Source organism: Notechis scutatus, chromosome Z, assembly GCF_049901735.1.
Source record: "Notechis scutatus isolate UNSWTSFEM ecotype Mainland chromosome Z, rNotScu1.2, whole genome shotgun sequence".
NCBI classification, from domain to species: domain Eukaryota; kingdom Metazoa; phylum Chordata; class Lepidosauria; order Squamata; family Elapidae; genus Notechis; species Notechis scutatus.
In genome coordinates, this window is record NC_142025.1 from 125,114,116 (window position 1) to 125,123,497 (window position 9,382).

A 9,382-nucleotide genomic window follows, 5' to 3' on the forward strand; every position below is an offset into this window, starting at 1 on the left:
CCCTATATAGTTTTTAAATCAAGGGTCTTCAAACTTGGCAAGTTTAAGACTTGTGGACTTCAACTCCCAGAATTCCTGAGCTAACTTGACTGGAGGAGGAATTCTGGGAGTTGAAGTCCACAAGTCTTAAAGCTGTCAAGTTTGCAGACCCCTGTTCTAAATGAACAACTACAGGTAGTCCTCGACTTATGACCCCCAACTGACCCCAAAATTTCTGTTGTTAAGCGAGACATTTGTTAAGTGAATTTTGCCCCATTTTACAATTTTTGTTAAGTGAACCACTCAAAATGTTAATTAGTAACATGGCAGCTAAGTGAATCTGGCTTCCCCATTGACTTTGCTTGCCAGAAGGACCTTTGCTTGCCAGAAAGGACCCAGGACACGGCAACCATCATAAATATGAGTCAGTTGCCAGCTGTCATAAAGACAAGTCAGTCGCCAAGCATCTGAATCTTGATCAAGTGACCATGGGGAGGCTGCAACCGTCACAAGTGTGAAAAACGGCCCTAAGTCACTTTTTTCAGTGCCGTTGTTAGGAACAATAGGCCGACTCTGTAACCGCTTGGGCCAAGGGGTCTTCAAACTTGGCAAGTTTAAGACTTGTGGACTTCAACTCCCAGAATTCCTGAGCTAACATGACTGGAGGAAGAATTCTGGGAGTTGAAGTCCACAGTCTTAAAGCTGTCAAGTTTGAAGACCCCTGGCTTAGGGAGTGAGGCGATCTATAAGTCTAAGTTCTATTGCTATGATTTGAACAATCACTAAACCAACGGTTGTAAGTCGAGGACTACCCGTAAAAAGCTTTTGATCCCTTTAAAAAAAAAGAGGCTCTAATTTTTTTTCTCTTTCTCTCTCTCTCCTGCACGAAATCTTGGGCGGAAAGTGAAAATGAATCGATTGGGGCAACTTTCTCCCCAAGGCGCCTTTTCTAACTTTCTTTACCCATTTCTGCACACACCAAAGGTGCACATAACACCGCCCGGACCTGGGAGGCTGCAAACAAGCGGGGATGACTCAGCGCCCTCGGGGAGACACGCGATTACCACCCCTACGGCCTCGCTCGAGGGCCTGAGCGAGGCCCGCCAACCGGGGAAACGATAGAGTTGTTGTTGTTGTTGACGTTACATAGTTGAGGTTGCAAGAAAACAACGAAGCTCAGAAAACCCTCCTCCTCCTTCCCACCGCCCAGGACAGCTGATGTTCCCACGCCTTTTTCTAACCAGGAAGCGGCGGCCGTGTCTTTCAAACCAAGATGCCAACCGAGCCTTTGCAGGCTCGTCCTTGCGCCCTCTCACCCTTTCTCAGCTCCGGACTCGGACGCCGGAGATAGAGAGAGAGAGAGAGACCCGCGTCCTTTTCTTCTTCTTCCTCCCTGGCGAGCGAGCGGTGCTCCAAAACGGCCGCGGTTCCCGGAAAGAAAACCAAGCGGAGAAAGAAAGCAGTGGGTTGCGGAAGCGCCTCCTCCCCCCGCCCCATCATAGGGCGCTCCTTGCTTCCCTGACTCCTCCCGGCTTTTTAACCCCTTGCGCTTCAAAAGCCGCAAAAGCGCAGCGGGAAAAGGATCTTCATACTGGGAGTTCCTCGATTTACAACGGTTCGTTCAGGGACCGTTCGAAGTGACCCTCTCGCGCTGAAAAAAGGGGCTTGTGACCGATTTGAAATTGGTCACTTTTTTCCCTCCCCCAGTGCTGTGGTAACTCTAAATGGTCACTAAACAAACTGTTGGAAGTCGAGGACTTACTTATATAGCCAACCCTGCTGTGCAAAATGAGCTGGAGGTTATCCATATCCTGGTTGTTTGTTTGTTTGCTTTTAATTTTATTTTGAGAAGTGAGAGGAGAAGTGAAACCCCTTCAAGGACAAAATAATAATAGCAAGAAAGTCCAGTTGCCTTTTGGGAAAAAGTGGGGGGGTGGAGAAAAGCATCGGTTTTAAATTCTAATCCTGCTTTAGGTACCAAAGTTGGCTGGCTGTCCTTGGGCTAGTCCTCTCTCTCTCTCTCTCTCTCTCTCTCAGTCCAGCCTACCTCATAGGTTTGTTGTGGGGAATAGAATAGAATAGAATAGAATAGAATAGAATAGAATACTTTGTTGGACAAACACAAGGAATTTGTCTTGGTGCAAATACTTTCAGTGTACATAAAAGAAAAGATACATTCGTCAAGAGTCGAGAATCATCAGGTGCAACACTTAATAATAATCATAGGGTACCCATAAGCAATCAAATCATACTAGGAAACAGTCAATATAGATTGTAAGGATATAAGCGACAAAGTTACAGTCATACAGTCACAAGTGGGAGGGGATGAGCGATAAAGAGTGATGAAAAGATTAATAGTAATGCAGACTTTGTAAATAGTTGAACAGTGTTGAGGGAATAATTTGTTTAGCAGAGTAATGGCATTTGGGGGAAAAATTGTTCTTGTGTCTAGGTGTTCTGGTGTGCAGTGCTCTATAGCGTCATTTTGAGGGACGGAGTTGAAACAGTTTATGTCTGGGATGTGAGGGGTCTGTAAATATTTTCACAGCCCTCTTTTTGACTTGTGCAATATACAGGTCCTCAACTGAAGGCAGGTTGCTAGTAATTGTTTTTTCTACAGTCCTGATTATCCTCTGAAGTCTGTGTCTGTCCTGTTGGGTTGCAGAACCAAGATAGGAGAAAGAAGGAAGGAATCCCCAACTTAGAACCGTTTCTTTAGTGACTGTTCACGGGTAAAATGGCACCGGCAAAAGTGACTTATGACCAGTTTTCCACACTTACGATGCTTGTAGCATCCCCATGGCCACGTGATCAAAATTCAAAGGTTTGGCAACTGGCATGTATCTATTACAGTTGAGCACTACTTATCAGGTGATTTGCTAGGGAGTTGTGCAAATATAGTATTTGGTTTTAGTTCTAGATTGTGCTATGTGCAATTTGCTAATCTGCACACGCACTTGGCAGGGCATATGCAAAGTAGTAATGTATGCCACCCAGAGTTGCTTTTGGTGAAACGGGCAACTATCTAAAGTAAATAAAGGTGGAGGCAACTGGACCTTCTGGTTTTCCTTTGAAGATGTTTTGCTTCTCATGCAAGAAGCTTCTTCAGCTCTGACTGGATGATGGGGAATAGAAGGATTTATACTCCTTGCAGACAGTCGGTCATTTGCATTCGTTTAGGAAGTCATTGAGGCCACCTGGAGGTTTATCTGTGTCCTCAGGGTCACCTGAGTGGGGCAAATGGGTGTGGCGTCTTTTTGTAACCATTGAAAGGACTGTGCTGTAGACTGGAGATAGATGATGTCGTATCCCTTCCCCTCTGTTGAGAGGAGGGTGTTCCATGTTGACATAGATGGCCTCTTCAGAGCTGAAGAAGCTTCTTGCGTGAGAAGCGAAACGTCTTCAAAAAAAATCAAGAAAGTCCAGTTGCCCCTTGAAGAAAAAAAAGGACTGAGAATCTAAATTGTTTTTATTGGGTATATTGTCAGAAAAAATAGATAAGAAAAGTATGCATTTAATATCACATGTTGTTAACAGCAGCAAGGATTATATTTGCACAATATTGGAAAAATGAAGAAACACCGTGAGATGAAGAGATAATTAAGAAGATACTAGACTGTGCAGAAATGGATAGATCAACATTGAAAATTAAGCAGAAAGAAGGCAACAGAATACTATCAAACATGGAATCTGTTTTACCAGTGGTTGGAAAAAAGGGGGCGGAGATTAAAAATATAATCACTATTGTTAAAGTATTTAATATTTAATATTAAATAATATTTAATATAAGTAATCAATATTGTCTGGGTATTTAATAAAATTTGTATTGATGTTTATTAAGCACTGGGAAATGGAATTAATAAAAAGTCAATAACATTTTACCAAAAAAAGACATTAAAAAATCACAAACAGCGGGTTCATTCAGCACGTGAGAAAAAAACTGTGTTGCCCCAAAGCAGCACGTAACCTACTATATAAATATTCCAACTTGTTCATTGGTTTAGTTGTTTTTTTTTTAATGGAACCACACACGTTCTGTGGTTGACAGGCTACAGTTGGGCATCATGAATGAATCAGGCCATTAAGCCACCATACGGCTAATTATTTGGTGTATTTATTTTTATCCCGCCTTTATTGTCTTTATAAATTACTCTAGGTGGAAAACCATATCTGGTGACTCAACGTGGTGAATATATCTAATGCAAACAGCCTTCAAGCTGAGCCTAAAACTTCCGTTGTTAAGCAAAGACAGTTGAGTGAATTTTGCCCCATTTTGTGACCTTGTTTGCCACCGTTGACAAGCGAATCACTGTGATTGTTAAGCCAATAACACGGCTGTTCAGTGAATCTGGCTTCCCCGTAAACTTTGCTGATCAGGAGGTCGCTAAAGGGGATCACGTAACCCCGGGACACTGCAACCGTCATAAATATGAACCAGTTGCCAAGCATCTGAATTTTGACCGCATGAACAGCGGAATGCTGGTAATGTGTGAAAAATGTTTTTTTCAGTGACGTAACTTTGAATGGTCACTAAATGAACTGTTGTAAGTTGAGGACTTCCTGTACAGAGAATCCTCAACGTACAATCATTTGTTTAGTGACCATTCGAAGTGCAACTGGACTGAAAAAAGGGATGACCATTTTTCACACAACTGTTGGAGCGTTCCCCAGGATCACATGATCAACATTCAGATGCTTCGGACCATTGGAGCATCCCCAGGTCACATGATCAAAATTTGGCATATATTTATGACAGTTTCACTGTCCCGGCGTCATGCAGTCATCATTTGTGACCTTCCCAGCCGGCATCTGACAAATCAGTGTGAGAAACCAGATTTGTTTAATAATAATACATATAACAACTGCTTAACAATGAGCAAAAAAGGTTGTAAAATGAGGCAGAACTCACTTAGCAACTGAAATTTCAGGCTCAATTGTGGACGTAAGTCGAGGACTACCTGTACAGGGTGTCCTTTTATTTTTTTTCCTTCCAGTGTGAGAGAGCTTTGCATTAATATATCCAGAATATGATCATTTGGATCTGATCATTTGTGCCTTGTGAGAAAACTCTGGATTGATTTGTTCAGTGACCCATTTCTTTGTTTTCTTGGCTGTGCATCCCACTCTCCAACACCAATACATAAATAAATGCACTAAATAAATAAATACAATTCCTATCTTGTTTCTTCGAAGTCCAACTTTTGCTTCCATAAAATTTCACAGGAGGGTAACCTAGCTTGTACCATTCTGATCTTTGTAGGTGTGAATGTATCATTGACATCTCAATATCTTTTCCAAAGCCTTTATGGCTGTTCTACCAACTTTTAATATCCAGCATATTTCTTTATTATGGTTTCTTTATTATGGATGATGAATCTCATCTGTGAGACTTTGATTGCTTGGGAGAGCAGGGACTGGGAAAAAGGCAGAGATATGGGCAGTAAGGAACAGATTCCAAGGCAATTTATTTTCCCCATTCAAAATGGGTGTAAGGCATTTTGACCTAGCATTTGAGGGAAATTATTATTTTATTTTTTTCCGTTAGATTTAGATCCTGCCTTTCCATCAGGACCTCAAAATCTAAAGACTTCCAGGTCCCACAAATCCAATAGCCAATAATGTGTTCACAGCATTGATTTTAAATTACAGCAGGTATAAGATTCCTACCTTACATAGATTGTTTTTTGTATCTCTTTTATCTCTTAAACTTTTGGGATCTTTCTTGGAATCCAAGGAATCCTCTTTCCTTTCTCCTACTCCTTGACTAATACCACATATCACCAAAGCAGCTTCATTTAAAAATGAAATTAACCATCATAAAACTGAACTTCCTAGGCACCGGAGCAATTTGTGATTATGAACATTTTATAGTAAACGAGATTTGCATTATATGCTTTGTACATCGCCCCAAAATTGAAGCTTTCCCTTGCATGGAGAGGTTCTCATAAGAGATGAGCTTTACCTGTGGAATTTCTACCTAGCTGAAATAAAGCTTCCTCTGCAACTCTCTTTACCCACATTTGAATATGGCTCAATAAGCAACCCCTACAGTGTCTGATCAATTGGCCCCATGCTGGGAAGTCTAAATACGCTAGAAACATACTATTCTTCTTAAATACACATGTCTTGTTTAATCCTGAGGGCATAAGAGCTTGACCACTTAAAACTGGTGGTTAAGAAGAGACACCAGCCCTGGAATCAATCTCTGATTAGATGTGTGGAAGTGGGTGACTAGCATGGATACTGGTGGATTGGGCAGAGCAACTATCAATCACTGCTAAAAGATTAACTGGATTTTTAGTGGAATCCAAAAACCCATTGTGAAAGTAACTGCGCTCAGACATAACAAAGACAGGCCAGCCTGCAAACGTTTAATCAAGAATGGCTGGTGTTTCCTGTTCCTGGACACCACATTCTCCGTAGTGATTTTGGCATCACATCCTCCTGAATCAGGTAATAAATTAGATGGACTTTTCTGGTTGTATTTTTTAAGTATTCTACTGTTCCCCATACGTGTTCCTATTTTTCTCCCTCTGTTTTTTTATATTTAGACCCATGGGATATTCTCGTTTTCACAGGAAGGGTTTTTTTTAAATTAATTTTCTCATGCGAGAAAATTCCCTCAGTTATTCTTAAAGAATTTGAAACCAGAAAATTGGGAAAAGGTTTTTTTTTCCCCCTAGACAGATCCAAAGGGAAGGATCTTTGGGAAAACTTAAGCAATTGCTGATTGTTTTAAAGCATAAGTTGGCAGTCTCTTTCTGCTTATGAAATCTTGCTAAAGATTGGTCCATTTTTGGTCAAGTTCGGTCCCTAGTAGCTTACAGTCACGTAAACTTCTTAGCATCGTATAGAAGAAGCTTGGCGTGTCTTTATAGATTTTTTTAAAAAAATTATTATTATTTTGGAGAATGTCATGGTAGCACCATCTGCCCAGTGAATTTGAGCTATGTGGATTGAGGCCTATTAAACTTAGTTATACCTTTTTAATTCAGCAATATTTGGTTGAACTGGGGACATCATATGCCTATTATCCTTTGTTTCAAATTTTCCAACTTGATTTTTACTCTGTCACTTTTAATCAACAACTGAGTATCCCGAACCTACAGTTTCGTAGTCATACCTTTATTTCTCAATTTTGGCAACTTTTAAGAACAATGGACTTCTACTCCCAGGATTCCCTAGCCAGTATGCTGGCTGGAGAATTCTGGGAATTGAAGTCCACAGATTTTAAAGGGGCCCAGGTTGAGAAATATTGGATTATACTATTTATATCTGCAGTTCAGACACTTCTTAACCCTTGTTGTTGTAGCAGAGCCCAAAACGTTGTTTAAGGTTCTGGGGTTTCTTAGATCAGTTCTTTTGTTTATGGCAATAAAAGTACCAGTTAATGTAAACAATGCAGGTTAGCTTTTTCAAATGCAGAGAAGGTCACCCAGGAAGTAGGAGCAAACAGAGGACAGTTTTTTAAGAAGTTAGTGAGAAGAGATTCACTGCCTTCAAGCACAGAGCAGGTAGATATTAAACTGGTGTAACTTTACCTCAGTCTGGTGAAAGTTGGATGTGAGAAGCAGGACATGAGAATAATATTACTTAGATTTAATTTTAATCACAACATACATGAAATAAAAATTAGTTTTGCTTTTCATCCTGTTCTGAACCTCTTACTCAACCACTATCCCACAAAGGATTTGGGGGGCCCTTGTCTTAGACGTGGGGCCCTCCTCAGGTAATCTAGAATCTCAACCAATATATTCCTATCTTTACCTTTTCCATGGTTTCCATTCGAGTTGTATTCACACAGTCCAACTATGTTCACCTGCACAAAAATCCAGCCGCAAACTAATCATATCCGCCTATGGGAGTGACAACTTTTTCTCCAGTCACTTTGCTTTTCCAAACAGATAAACATGTTTTTCAGCATTAATTTGAATTAAGGAGCGAGCCAAGTGGGAAATAAAGTTATTATTGTTATTAGTGGGAAATAAAGATAATATTATTACAGGTAACCCTTGACTTACAACCACAATAGGAGCCAGAATTTCCATTGCTAAACGAGGTGATTGCAAAGTGAGTCATAGCTAATGTTACAAATTTCTTTTTTTTTTTTTTGCCATAGCTAAGTGAATCATTGAAGTTGTTAAATGAATAATGCACTCCTTAAGCAAATCTGGTTTCCCCCATTGACTCTACTTCCCAGAAGCCTGTTGGGAGGTCACAAATGGTAATCACATGACCCAGGGATGCTGCAACCATCATAAGTACATGTCACTCGCTTAAAAACAAACAAACAAATTTTGGTCATGTGACCACGAGGATGACAGGTTGCTTGTAAGTGCAAGGACCAGGGCTATGTCATGTTTTCAATGTTGCTGTAATGAATTTATGTTTTACCGACAAAGAATTAAATGGAGGCTAGTATAGATCTATTTCAAGCTATTTAGCTCCTCATCAGCTAGCCCAGGGGTCTGTAATCTGCAGCTCTGGAGCCGCGTGTGGCTCTTTCGGCCCTCTGCTGCGGCTCCCCATCAGTTGATCCCACCTCTGGCTGGCCCCTACTGTCATGCCCCTGGAGGAAGCCGAACAGCTGACAGTGAGTGGGAGTGTGGATCCCTTGGCTATGGTGGAAACTGGGGAAGGGCGAAGTCTGGCTGGGCGGAGCAGGGGAGAGGTAGAGGAAGGGAGAGGGAATTTAGAGAAAGACCCAGGCCCACCCCCTCTTCATCCTAGGGCACGCAGGGAGGAATGGAGAAGGGAGCAACGTGGGTTGCATGGCTCATTGGGGAAAAGTTGGAGATAATAAAGGGACTCTTATTGATTATCTGACCATGTTGCTTTTGTGCCACCCCCCGGGTCATCACACCTCCCCCTCCCTGTCATCCTCGTCTGGCCTGAGAAGGTAAGGGGGATGGCGGGGGATGGAGACTCACTCCATATTCCAGACCAGGAGGTGACTGGATGGGTGTGAGTGATGTCAAGTTGGCCATGCCCACCCAGTCACACCGGTTGTTTAAATTACTGGCTCCCGGTGTTTTCTTTTCTGTGGGAAATGGGCCCAAATGGCTTTTTGAGTGTTTAAGGTTGTAGACCCCTGGGTAGCCATATCCTTTTGGGATTCGAACCCGGACTACTTGCATATTAAATAGATGTATTAACCTACCTAATATTATGAATAATATTAATTATTAATAATTAAACTTAATTAATAAATTAAACGGAAGCAGTATGCTCTATCTTATAATTGGGTAGACCAGGTTGCCCTGACAAAAAAAAAAAAACTTAATGTTGTTGTAACTGTGAATGGTCACTAAACAAATGGTTATAAGTCAAGGACTACCCATATTTTTGTTAACATTAGCGTTTATATTGCCTTTTTTTCTGAGAACTCAAAGCATATATGGAA

The 9,382-nt window shown here is 41.2% G+C and overlaps 1 protein-coding gene across 8 annotated transcripts in view; it reads right to left on the minus strand.

The window, feature by feature from the left end:
- The window catches only part of TEP1 (telomerase associated protein 1), a 98,736-nt gene extending 97,317 nt beyond the window's left edge, over nucleotides 1–1,419 (minus strand). For 5 of the 8 annotated variants that reach the window (XM_087945138.1, XM_087945141.1, XM_087945139.1 and 2 more), the window contains exon 1: nucleotides 1,221–1,343. The gene's annotated coding sequence lies outside the window, so the exon portion shown is untranslated. Of the gene's footprint in view, nucleotides 1–1,220 lie in introns of all 8 variants that reach the window. The other 3 variants (XM_087945136.1, XM_087945135.1, XM_087945137.1) reach the window with 3 other exon arrangements.
- Nucleotides 1,420–9,382: the final 7,963 nt, after the last annotated feature.